At 43.6% G+C, this 12,091-nt stretch overlaps 1 protein-coding gene and 1 non-coding gene across 6 annotated transcripts in view; both read right to left on the bottom strand.

Moving 5' to 3' along the window:
- SEC14L1 (SEC14 like lipid binding 1) overlaps nucleotides 1–12,091 on the bottom strand; it is a 127,158-nt gene that overhangs the window by 113,093 nt on the left and 1,974 nt on the right. For all 5 annotated transcript variants that reach the window (XM_043497623.1, XM_043497622.1, XM_043497627.1 and 2 more), the window contains exons 2-3: nucleotides 11,948–12,054; nucleotides 5,777–5,844 (exon numbers count right to left, since the gene is read on the bottom strand). The gene's annotated coding sequence lies outside the window, so the exon portion shown is untranslated. The remainder of the gene's footprint in view (nucleotides 1–5,776; nucleotides 5,845–11,947; nucleotides 12,055–12,091) is intronic.
- LOC119843423 lies at nucleotides 11,656–11,837 on the bottom strand. The gene has a single exon (XR_005288949.1).

Genomic DNA, 12,091 nt, shown 5'->3' with positions numbered 1-12,091 from the left:
TGCTAGGCTGGGGAAGACGCTTAAGGAAATTGAGGCTCAGGTGATCTTTAGCGGGATCCTTCCTGTTCCTAGAGAAGGGCAACAAAGATTGACAAGATTATGACTGTCAACAGATGGCTTAGGCAGTGGTGCTATAAGGAGGGCTTTGGGATGTATGGCCACTGGGAGGCATTCACAGACAGAGCACAGTTCTCTCAGGATGGACTTCATCTGAGTAGGGAAGGAAATAGACTTCTAGGATCGAGGCTGGCACAACTGATAAAGAGAGCTTTAAACTAGGAATTAGGGGGAGATGGATGGGAGATGTCGAGGAAATCTCCACGCCAGATTTTAGCATTGAGAGGGAAGAAGACGAAGTAAGAAAGGATACAGCCATGGGTAGGAGAATGTATATAAGGAGCGAGGGTGGTGTGGATACTAGTCTAATAGGTTATACTGGCTGTAGAATGACTGTGCCTAATAGGGTACAAAATGTGAGCAAGGCCAAACAGCAAAAATTAAGATGTTTATACACCAATGCGAGGAGCATAGGTAACAAAATGGAGGAACTAGAGCTACTGGTGCAGGAAGTGAAACCAGATATTATAGGGATAACAGAAACATGGTGGAATAGTAGTCACGACTGGACTACAGGTATTGAAGGGTATGTGCTGTTTAGGAAAGACAAACAAAGGTAAAGGGGGTGGAGTAGCATTGTATATCAATAAGAAGCGATGCAATGGATAAGACAGTCCGTCTGGGCAAAAATTACATTGGGGAAGAAAACTAGTAAAGCCTCTCCTACAATAGTGCTTGATGTGCTATAGACCTCCGGGATCTAATTTGGATATGGATAGAGCCCTTTTTAATGTCTTTAATAAAGTAAATACTAATGGAAATTGCGTGATCATGGGAGACTTTAACTTCCCAGATATAGACTGGAGGACCAGTGCTAGTAATAATAATAATAATAGGGCTCAGATTTTCCTAGATGCGATAGCTGATGGATTCCTTCAAGTAGTTGCTGAACCGACTAGAGGGGATGCCATTTTAGATTTAATTTTGGTGAGTAGCGAGGACCTCATAGAAGAAATGGTTGTAGGGGACAATCTTGGCTCAAGTGATCATGAGCTAATTCAGTTCAAACTAAATGGAAGGATTAACAAAAATAAATCTGCAACTAGGGTTTTTGATTTCAAAAGGGCTGACTTTCAAAAATTAAGGCAATTAGTTAGGGAAGTGGATTGGACTGAAGAATTTATGGATCTAAAGGTAGAGGAGGCCTGGGATTACTTTAAATCAAAGCTGCAGAAGCTATCAGAAGCCTGTATCCCAAGAAAGGGGAAAAAATTCATAGGAAGGAGTTGTAGACCAAGCTGGATGAGCAAGCATCTTAGAGAGGTGATTAAGAAGAAGCAGAAAGCATACAGGGAGTGGAAGATGGGAGGGATCAGCAAGGAAAGCTACCTAATTGAGGTCAGAACAGGTAGGGATAAAGTGAGACAGGCTAAAAGTCGAGTAGAGTTGGACCTTGCAAAGGGAATTAAAACCAATAGTAAAAGGTTCTATAGCCATATAAATAAGAAGAAAACTAAGAAAGAAGAAGTGGGGCCGCTTAACACTGAGGATGGAGTGGAGGTTAAAGATAATCTAGGCATGGCCCAATATCTAAACAAATACTTTGTCTCAGTCTTTAATAAGGCTAAAGAGGATCTTGGGGATAATGGTAGCATGACAAATGGGAATGAGGATATAGAGGTAGATATTACCATATCTGAGGTAGAAGCAAAACTGAAACAGCTTAATGGGACTAAATCGGGGGGCCCAGATAATCTTCATCCAAGAATATTAAAGGAATTGGCACCTGAAATTGCAAGCCCATTAGCAAGAATTTTTAATGAATCTGTAAACTCAGGAGTAGTACCGAATGATTGGAGAATTGCTAATATAGTTCCTATTTTTAAGAAAGGAAAAAAAAAGTGATCCGGGTAACTACAGGCCAGTTAGTTTGACATCTGTAGTATGCAAGGTCCTGGAAAAAATTTTGAAGGAGAAATTAGTTAAGGACATTGAAGTCAATGGTAAATGGGACAAAATACAACATGGTTTTACAAAAGGTAGATCGTGCCAAACCAACCTAATCTCCTTTTTTGAAAAGGTAACAGAATTTTTAGATAAAGGAAATGCAGTGGATCTAATTTACCTAGATTTCAGTAAGGCATTTGATATCATGCCACATGGGGAATTAGTTAAATTGGAGAAGATGGGGATCAATATGAACATCAAAAGGTGGATAAGGAATTGGTTAAAGGGGAGACTGCAACGGGTCCTACTGAAAGGCGAACTGTCAGGTTGGAGGGAGGTTACCAGTAGAGTTCCTCAGGGATCAGTTTTGGGACCAATCTTATTTAATCTTTTTATTACTGACCTTGGCACAAAAAGTGGGAGTGTGCTAATAAAGTTTGCAGATAATACAAAGCTGGGAGGTATTGCCAATTCGGAGAAGGATTGGGATATTATACAGGAGGATCTGGATGACCTTGTAAACTGGAGTAATAGTAATAGGATGAAATTTAATAGTGAGAAGTGTAAGGTTATACATTTAGGGATTAATAAGAATTTTAGTTATAAGTTGGGTACGCATCAATTAGAAGTAACGGAAGAGGAGAAGGACCTTGGAGTATTGGTTGATCATAGGATGACTATGAGCTGCCAATATGATATGGCTGTGAAAAAAGCTAATGCGGTTTTGGGATGCATCAGGAGAGGCATTTCCAGTAGGGATAAGGAGGTTTTAGTACCATTATACAAGGCACTGGTGAGACCTCACCTAGAATACTGTGTGCAGTTCTGGTCTCCCATGTTTAAAAAGGATGAATTCAAACTGGAGCAGGTACAGAGAAGGACTACTAGGATGATCCGAGGAATGGAAAACTTGTCTTATGAAAGGAGACTTAAGGAGCTTGGCTTGTTTAGCCTAACTAAAAGAAGGTTGAGGGGAGATATGATTGCTCTCTATAAATATATCAGAGGGATAAATACAGGAGAGGGAGAGGAATTATTTAAGCTCAGCACCAATGTGGACACAAGAACAAATGGGTATAAACTGGCCACCAGGAAGTTTAGACTTGAAATTAGACGAAGGTTTCTAACCATCAGAGGAGTGAAGTTTTGGAATAGCCTCCCAAGGGAAGCAGTGGGGGCAAAAGATCTGTCTGGTTTTAAGATTCTACTCAATAAGTTTATGGAGGAGATGGTATGATGGGATAATGTGATTTTGGTAAGTAATTGATCTTTAAATATTCAGGGTAAATAGGCCAAATCCCCTGAGATGGGATATTAGATGGATGGGATCTGAGTTACCCAGGAAAGAATTTTCTGTAGTATCTGGCTGGTGAATCTTGCCCATATGCTCAGGGTTTAGCTGATTGCCATATTTGGGGTCAGGAAGGAATTTTCCTCCAGGGCAGATTGGAGAGGCCCTGGAGGTTTTTGGCCTTCCTCTGTAGCATGGGGCATGGTTGACTTGAGGGAGGCTTCTCTGCTCCTTGAAGTCTTTGAACCATGATTTAAGGACTTCAATAGCTCAGACATGGGTGAGGTTTTTCATAGGAGTGGGTGGGTGAGATTCTGTGGCCTGCGCTGTGCAGGAGGTCAGACTAGATGATCAGAATGGTCCCTTCTGACCTTAGTATCTATGGAGATGGAAGCACAGAACAGATGCAAATATACAGTATACCCAGTGATGAGCTGCCAAAATCTTAACCACCGGTTCCCTCCTCACCCCATGAGGGGGTCGTGGCCCCCCCCACCCGCCCCGAACCCTTGCCCCATCCACCCCCTCCTGTCCCGAGTGCCCCCAGAACTGAGCAGGAGGGTTTTGTGGGCCACCATAGTGGGTGCCCACTGCACCCTGCCCCTAAGAGCCAGAGGGACCTGCCAGGGGGCAAGGTGGGGAGTCCCGGCAGTGCTTACCTGGGGCAGCTCTCAGGAAGCATCCAGCATGTCGCTCTGGCTCCTAGGGGCGGGGGAACGTAGCTGGGGAGGGGGGGAGCAGTTGCTCCCCCCACTGATCACTGGAGCACCCACGGGGAGAATTTGGTGGGGCAGAGAACCCACTGGCAGCTCCCCACCCTGCGCCCAGTCCCAGGTCACCTCCGCTCCGCCTCCGCCCCAGAACGCACTGCCCAGCTCTGCTTCTCTGCCCCCCAGGCTTCCCATGAATCAGCTGTTCACAGCCGGGGTGGGGGTGGCTGAGAAGCAAGTGGCGGCTTCGAGCTCAGGCCCAGGGAAGCGGAGGTGAGCTGGGGCGGGGAGCGGTTCCCCTGTGCGTGCACCCCCCTGCTGCGGCGGCAGCAGTTACCTGCTGCAGCGGGGGCAGCCCTCCTCACGCCCTGCCCCAGCTCGCCTCCACCTCCCTGGGCCTGAGCACAAAGCTGCTGCTTGCTTCTCAGCCCCCCACCCCCACCCGGCTTCCTGTGCAAACAGCTGATTCGCAGGAAGCTGGGGGGAGACAGAAGCAGAACAGGGCAGCACATTCAGGGGAGGAGGCAGAGTGAAGGTGAGCTGAGGCTGGGGAGCTGCCAGTGGGTGCTGTGCACCCATCAAATTTTCCCCGTGGGTGCTCCAGCCCCGGAGCACCCACAGAGTTGACACCTAAGGTGCCACTTTTGGCCAGTTAAATTTTAGAAGCCCTTTTAGACCGGTTGTCCTGCGAGCGAACCAGTTCCAGCTCACCACTGAGTATACCCATCCCAAGTACCACAATTAATAGCACTTGCAGAGAGTATTATACAGGAATGCAAGGCACTGAATATACCCAGAACAGATGGGCTAGCATGGAGTCATTGCATTGTTGAGACTTGCACCACAGCAGTTCTCTAGCATAGACAAGGCCTTAGACCAACTTCCCATGCCAAGTGTGAAGGATGGGCCTCTTACATTTGGTCTGGAACGATAGTACTAGCTACATGCTGCAGATTTAGTAGGCTATTACCCTCAATATAGGGTAAGTCTCCTGATGGCAACATTTTACACAGCAGTGTAAATTAAAATTAGTAGTCAGCAGGCACTACTGGGTGTTTCTCCATCAATAAATGAGTACAACAGACCCTCTTCCTACACTGTTTGCTTAATACTAGCTCCTAAATGCAGCAGTGTATTGTCATGTGCATTTCATTTTCAGTTCAGCTGGCCCCTTACATAATCTGCATTCATCGTGGACAAAAGCCAATTAAGATAGAGAATTCTTTAACTGGAAAGTACTCCCAACCCAACTCACCTCATTGCATGTGTTTCTCATTAAAAGTTTTGGGATCTGCACTGTTTAATTGTAATTCAGCCATTTAACATACCTTTACACCCTCTAGTGGAGAAAATGAGAAGTAGCCACGTCAAGAATATATTCTCAAAGCGAGCTGTAGCTCATGCTCAAATTTGTTAGTTTCTAAGGTGCCACAAGTACTCCTTTTCTATTTGCGAATATGGACTAACACGGCTGCTACTCTGAAACCTGTCATTCTTGAAGTATTCCTCAAGGACAGCAAGGTTTGAATTACTTCTACAAATTCTCAAAGCACCACATCACAGCTAGGAAGTGTCCCATTTGCCACGAGTAAACTACTTCCCAAAAGTTAGCACTGCCAGAAGTGCGGAAGAAACTTGCAGAGCTGAGGACCTCTTTTGGCTTGTGCATGTTATATGGCAGGAATTTAACAAGAGTTAGTGATCTTCTTTGAAGGTTAGATTTTATTCATCTGTTTAGGCAAAGCCACATTCTACAAGTTAGACTACATACAGGGATAGTCAAGCTGAAGTGATGGCATCCTGCTCCTTTATTATGGTGTAATCTTCCAGTCAAGTCATCTGGAAAGAAATAATCAGGACACATAAGTACAAGAACACAGTACAAAAGGCTTGACCTACAGCCAGGTCAGAGCTGTGCAGAGTGCAATACGAGCAGCTAAGCAAACTTAGAAAGTACATTCATTTTAGGGTAACATTTGTAAGTCACTGTGATTGCTTAATGAGGCTGATGCAGAATTCACTGAAAGCCTTATATGCAGATGCTCTAAAGGTTCCGTTGTGAAAGATATTGATGCAGGATTTAAAAGAGTGGGGACCTGCTCTTTGGACAAGTGCAAAGGGAGCAAGTTTCTCAGGAGATGAAGGTCTGATGAGCAGTTGACCACATTTACAGAAGACCTCGAAGACTGCAAGCAAGTACTCCCCATACCAAAATGGCCCATTCGTTTACCACTCTGTAAACAAAGGTGGCCTAGTAACTCTCAGCCTACCTGCCACAAATACAGAATGCCTGGCTCAAGCTGATGCTAGCCTAGACGAGTGCCAAAGCATGGTTGAACTCAAGCAATTTCAAGGCGAAGGTACAAATGCACCCTTCCCTTACTTTGGTTGAAGAGAAGGATTTCTGGATTTTGACAAGGTCAGATATCCAGGCACAATACTACTGAAACTTTATATATACTAAACTGCCTACCTGCAAGTATTTTATTCATGTTAAAATATCTTATGCTAGTAACTGGCAAGTGAGATTTTACATTAACAGATGGAGAAATTTTATATCAAGTTACAATAAGATAATCTAAAAGTGACAGCAATCTCCTTACCAAATGCCTTCCTCTTCCCTGCTGCTGTGTATGCACACAGGTTATTTTAAAGTTGCTGACTTTAATATTTTTGTACATGTTGGTCTCCAAATTAAATATTTACTTTGGCTTACAAAGAAGAAAAAGCTACAAGAAAACAAACCTCTCAACAGCAGCCACTAAACAACAACTTTTATAAGTAGTTGTACTACATTGTATGCTGGGTGGAGGAAAAAATGTCTTACAAGTCTTGTTTCTTATGCAGTACTTTATCTTGCCTAATACCCTTTAAACATTTAACCAGTTGTAACTTCACTTTGGAAATGAAGTGTGCGCCAAAGCTTATGAGGTCTTCTGCTAGTTTAGAATCCAAACCTTCCCACAACCTTATCAAATGTTGAAAGTGTGTCTGATTATAAAGACACACTTAAATAAATGTTTTTATTGCCGTTAGTGATAAACAGATCCACTTTATTCAGGACTCAGGCTGCTTGATCTATACTTTTCTGTACAAGTGAACAGAACAAGGAGTAATGATCTCAAATTGCAATGTGAAAGATTTAGGTTGGATATTAGGAAACGCTTTTTCATTAGGAGGGTAGTGAAGCACTTGAATGCCTTATCTAGGGAGGTGGTGGAATCTCCTTCCTTTGAGATTTTTAAGGTCAGGCTTGACAAAGCCCTTGCTGGGATGGTTTAGTTGGGGATTGGTCCTGCTTTGAGCAGGGGGTTGGACTGGATGACCTCCTGAGGTCCCTTCCAACCCTGATATTCTATGATTCATATTGGTTTGTACACCAGGGAAGAGCAGCATTTGCCAGCTCAAAGGAAAGAGCCTTTTAGAGCAAGAAAACTGAACAGAGCATGTTAATCCATATAATACAGAGGTGGGCAAACTACAGCCCGTGGGCCATGTCTGGCCCGTGGGACTGTCCTGCCCTACCCCCGAGCTCCCGGCTGGTGAGGCTAGCCCCTGGCCCCTCTCCCACAGCCTCAGTGCACCGTGCCGCCAGCGCTCTAACCCGCTGCTCCTACCGGGCAGCACGGGGGTGTGGCTAGCTCTGGCATGGTAAAGGGGCAGGGAGCCCCAGGAGGGCAGTCAGGGGACAGGGAGGCGTTGGAGGTCTGGGGAGGTGGGGGGGGGGGGGGGGGCGGGTGGTTGGTCAGGGGACAAGGAGCGGAGGGGCTGGATGGGTTGGGGATTCTGAGGGGGGCAGTCGGGGGGTGGGAAGTGGGAGGGGACCAGGTTGTTTGGGGAGGCACAGCCTTCCCTAGCCAACCCTCCATATAGTTTTGCAACCCCGATGTGGCCCTCAAGCCAAAAAATTTGCCCACCCTTGATATAATAGCAGACAAGTGAAGAGTTCACTAACTGCTGTCCAAGATTCCATTACACTGCCCTCTCCTGGTCAACTGGAAGCCTACAATCTTGTACTTTATTAGCCCTAATTTGTGTTTAATTCCAGTGCTTGCAACTAAAGTTCTGGATAGACATTTTTAGCTACTTCTGAATAAATAGTTACCCAGGAGGCATCAGCCAGTTTCTAAATCAGCAGAATTTTATCTTTACACCATGGAGCACATAGATAAGAGAGAGCCCAGCTGTTAGTCAGGGACACTGTCATAAATTAATCACAGTACATTTAAGAGAGTCAAACCATTTTGCAGTTAGATGTTTCTATATTTTAGGAGTATCATTTAATTTTAGATTAACTAGAACTTAGTTGCAGACTTGCTAGAGACAAAGCTGAGAGCACTGGAGCATCACCTGCAGATTAGGGTGGGATTTGTGCTCCTAGATCATTTAGGCACTTTTGAAAATCCTCCTGTGCTTCAGCTATTCAGAACTGCAATACACATGCCTGATGACTCATTAATTAAGAAGTTATTTGAGGGATAACACTTTTCTCCTGGTCTCCACTGGACAGTGATGTCAGATGGATGTGTCAGGTCTCATCACTATTATAGTCACAACAGGAGATACAGTATTTGTTTAGAACATTAAACTTATACCTGGTTGTACATTCTGATTAATACCAGACTCCCCAAACCCCCAGGTTATTTAAAAGAAAAAGAAAAGAGGGACAGATAGCCAAAGAGTGATTTTGTAGTATTTGCTGAAACTTCGCTATGAATCTCAGTGAAAAAGCGGATAGATTAAGCCAGCTGCTTTCTTGATTTATTTTAGGAAAATACGACAAGCGCTGGGTATTCAAGTTAGCAGTTACTTTGCAGTAGATCCATTTTATTTTACTGCAATCTGGAAGAGTATCCATTTACTTGCTTTTTTGGATGTACTCTGTATACATTACTTGATTTGTGGCAAGTGCCAGATAAGTTACATTAGGATTATCAATATTACATTATGATGAAAAAAAGACCACTTATCATTCAGTCTTAACATGGTTTTGAGATGTTCCTAAAGATTCATAATTTAATGCCTGGAAAGGGAAGGTAATTCTCCTTGTTACAGCACTGCCAAGAGGCCACTTGACACTTCTTCACCTGGAGAAACCAGTGGTCCTGAATTCTCCTCCTATTTCAATAAAATGGTTGCCTCTAATTAATGCCACCTTCTGTTGGGGGAGAACTACTATTTTATTAACTTGTGATTCATAGATACTAAGGTCAGAAGGGACCATTCTGATCATCTAGTCCGACCTCCTGCACAGCGCAGGCCACAGAATGTCACCCACCCACTCCTATGAAAAACCACACCCATGTCTGAGCTATTGAAGTCCTTAAATCATGGTTCAAAACTTCAAGGAGCAGAGAAGCCTCCCTCCAGTCAACCATGCCCCATGCTACAGAGGAAGGCAAAAAAACCTCCAGGGCCTCTCCAATCTGCCCTGGAGAAAAATTCCTTCCCGACCCCAAATATGGCAATCAGCTAAACCCTGAGCACATGGGCAAGATGTGATGGGGCAGTTGTTGCAGCAACTGACTGTTCAAAGGGCTCAAAGGCCTGCTTTAGTCAAAGTAATGAGACACCTCTAAGCCACCAAGATTCCAACAAGTACAAAGATTGTGTCAGCCAGCAACCAACAGGGTCAAACTGATACCCTAGAATGATTAAGGAACACGCAATCTTGCTTCCCAACCCAGACTCTGCTGGGTTTCTATCACCACCCTCAAGGGGAACCAAGTGTCTAGTAGCAATTAAGCCTTGAGAAAGCAGCAGGAGTTTCCTTTAAGGGAGTACTGACAAGCCTAACTTTTGGCACCTATGTGGGCTCTGCCTCTCTGAGAGGATTTTAATACCCAGTTCACCAAATCTACAGACACCTGTTAATTTGTTACATGTTTTTTGCACCTGTGTTGTATATAAATATATACCTATAATAAACAGAGTTATCCCTGGTCACCTCCATGTGTGGACACTCATTCTGGAACAGGAAGGCCTTGTTCCCATTTAGCTTAATTCACAGTGGTTAAACTAAAGAGAAGCAAGGGACTCTTGTTCTGGAATAAGAATGTTCACACATGCAGCTGGTCAGGAACAACGACTGCACTTTAGGTTCACATTCTGTCTTCATCTGCATTAACTTTCAAGGGTGGACAAGCCTTACATCTCCCTGGTTGTTCCACTATGTGGCTAAAGAGCAGTCTCAAGTGAAAAGATGTAGCATCACTGTGCAGGTCAGTTAATGGAAGGGTAGGAGGTTAGCTGGAACTTTAACTCTCATGACTGAGGTTCTACTGGGTTTTCCTTCTGCTAGTCAATTGCAATAGTGGATGTTTTACATTAACCTTACCCAGGATTCAGTGAAGACTTTGAGATGTTAAACCAGGAGACCAAAGGCCTCCCAGTTGGCCTTCGGGTGTCCCCAAGGAGGCACATTCCCTTTTTAGGGTCATGTCCTCTAACAGCATATGAGAAGCAGTGTCGTTAACCCTTTTTCCTGGCTCTCGCTTTCAAAGTGTGTGGTTCTCATGCCAAAGATAATCATCCACACTAGGGCACTCAACAGCTACTCTGACTATTCAAATCCCTCCTTAAAGCACTCTTCCCTCATGAAACCTTCAATGATGACCCAACAAATTGATTTAAAAAAAAAATTAGAAATCAGGCCTTCATTCAGTAAACTGGGATATTGTCTGTCTGCTTATAAGTGCCCCCTCCTCCCCTTGAGGCAGGGACCTTGTTTTTGTCTAGGTACTGTACAGGGTTAATCATATTATTGACTCTCAAAAAGCCACTGTTCTGCTTATTATGCTGGCTATAATGGAGTAGAAGGAAAGGGAGTTAGGTTCTATTTATACTGGCAAAGGAACAATGCAAGCTGCACTGTTTTAAAATATGGTTCATACTAACACTGTTATAGAGTCAACATAGGCTGGGCTGGAAGTATTCTGGAAACACTACACTAACTGAATGACTAGCAGGGGAAGTATGAACTTCCACACAAACCATGGTAAATCATCAGGCTCCAGCATTATATTCCTATTGAGACACATGCGGACAATTCACAGCACCCATATCTATTGTCTGCAGATCCACTTAAGATGTTAACACACAGGGATATAATCAGAAAGTAAAATGCTTATTTTTTAAATTAAATCTTAAATTTAAGATAAATAGCCAGGGATTAAATTCTACGTGGGAGAATCTAAATCCACAGATTTCTATTGGTACTTGGAAATCAGCAGTGTTAAAGAAAAATGAAAAATGCGATCTATAAAAATTAAATTTGATTATTAAATCTTTAGCGCTTGTCAGGCAATGACTTTCAGCTTGGTGTTAGGTCCCATTACATATAACCTCTCTGAGAGTTTTAAAATTCAGAACAGAGATTAATACTGAATAAAGAAGAACTGTGACTATGTAAACCATACATTTTTCCTTGACTTAAACTGGAAAGATTTTGTATGCAGTAAGAAAAGGAGGACTTGTGGCACCTTAGAGACTAACAAATTTATTAGAGCATAAGCTTTCGTGAGCTACAGCTCACTTCTGAGCTGTAGCTCACGAAAGCTTATGCTCTAATAAATTTGTTAGTCTCTAAGGTGCCACAAGTACTCCTTTTCTTTTTGTGAATACAGACTAACACGGCTGCTACTCTGAAACCTTTGTATGCAGTATCATACATGACCACCAAAATGCTGCAAGAATGCTCACACCTGCTACTGCACAGGGCAAACTCTAGAAAGGAGTATGCATAGGATTATTCTAGGGCAAGAGATCAGGCTGGCTGGTACAAGGCTGTGTCACCAAGGGCCCAGCCACACAGCAGCCTTTTCCCAGACCCTGTGCTTTCTACAAAGCCTGCCAAACTCCTGTGCTTCTGTACAATTGCCTCTTGCCAAGGAAAGAACAGCAAATCCTAAATCAAACTTTAATTAAATGGTTAAACAGTTACCTCACATCAGTAGCACCACCAGAAATGGATTTATTGCACCTTAGCCCCAGTACAATTCAAGATGGAGGTGGAAATTATTCCTTCATTTAGGCAATGGAGAATAAACCCTGGGAAGAAATTTGGAGACACATGATCAGAGACCAA

This window comes from Dermochelys coriacea, chromosome 14, assembly GCF_009764565.3.
Source record: "Dermochelys coriacea isolate rDerCor1 chromosome 14, rDerCor1.pri.v4, whole genome shotgun sequence".
Taxonomy (NCBI): Eukaryota; Metazoa; Chordata; order Testudines; family Dermochelyidae; genus Dermochelys; species Dermochelys coriacea.
The sequence above is the reverse complement of the archived record's forward strand: the minus strand, read 5'-3'. Positions and strand labels throughout refer to the sequence as shown.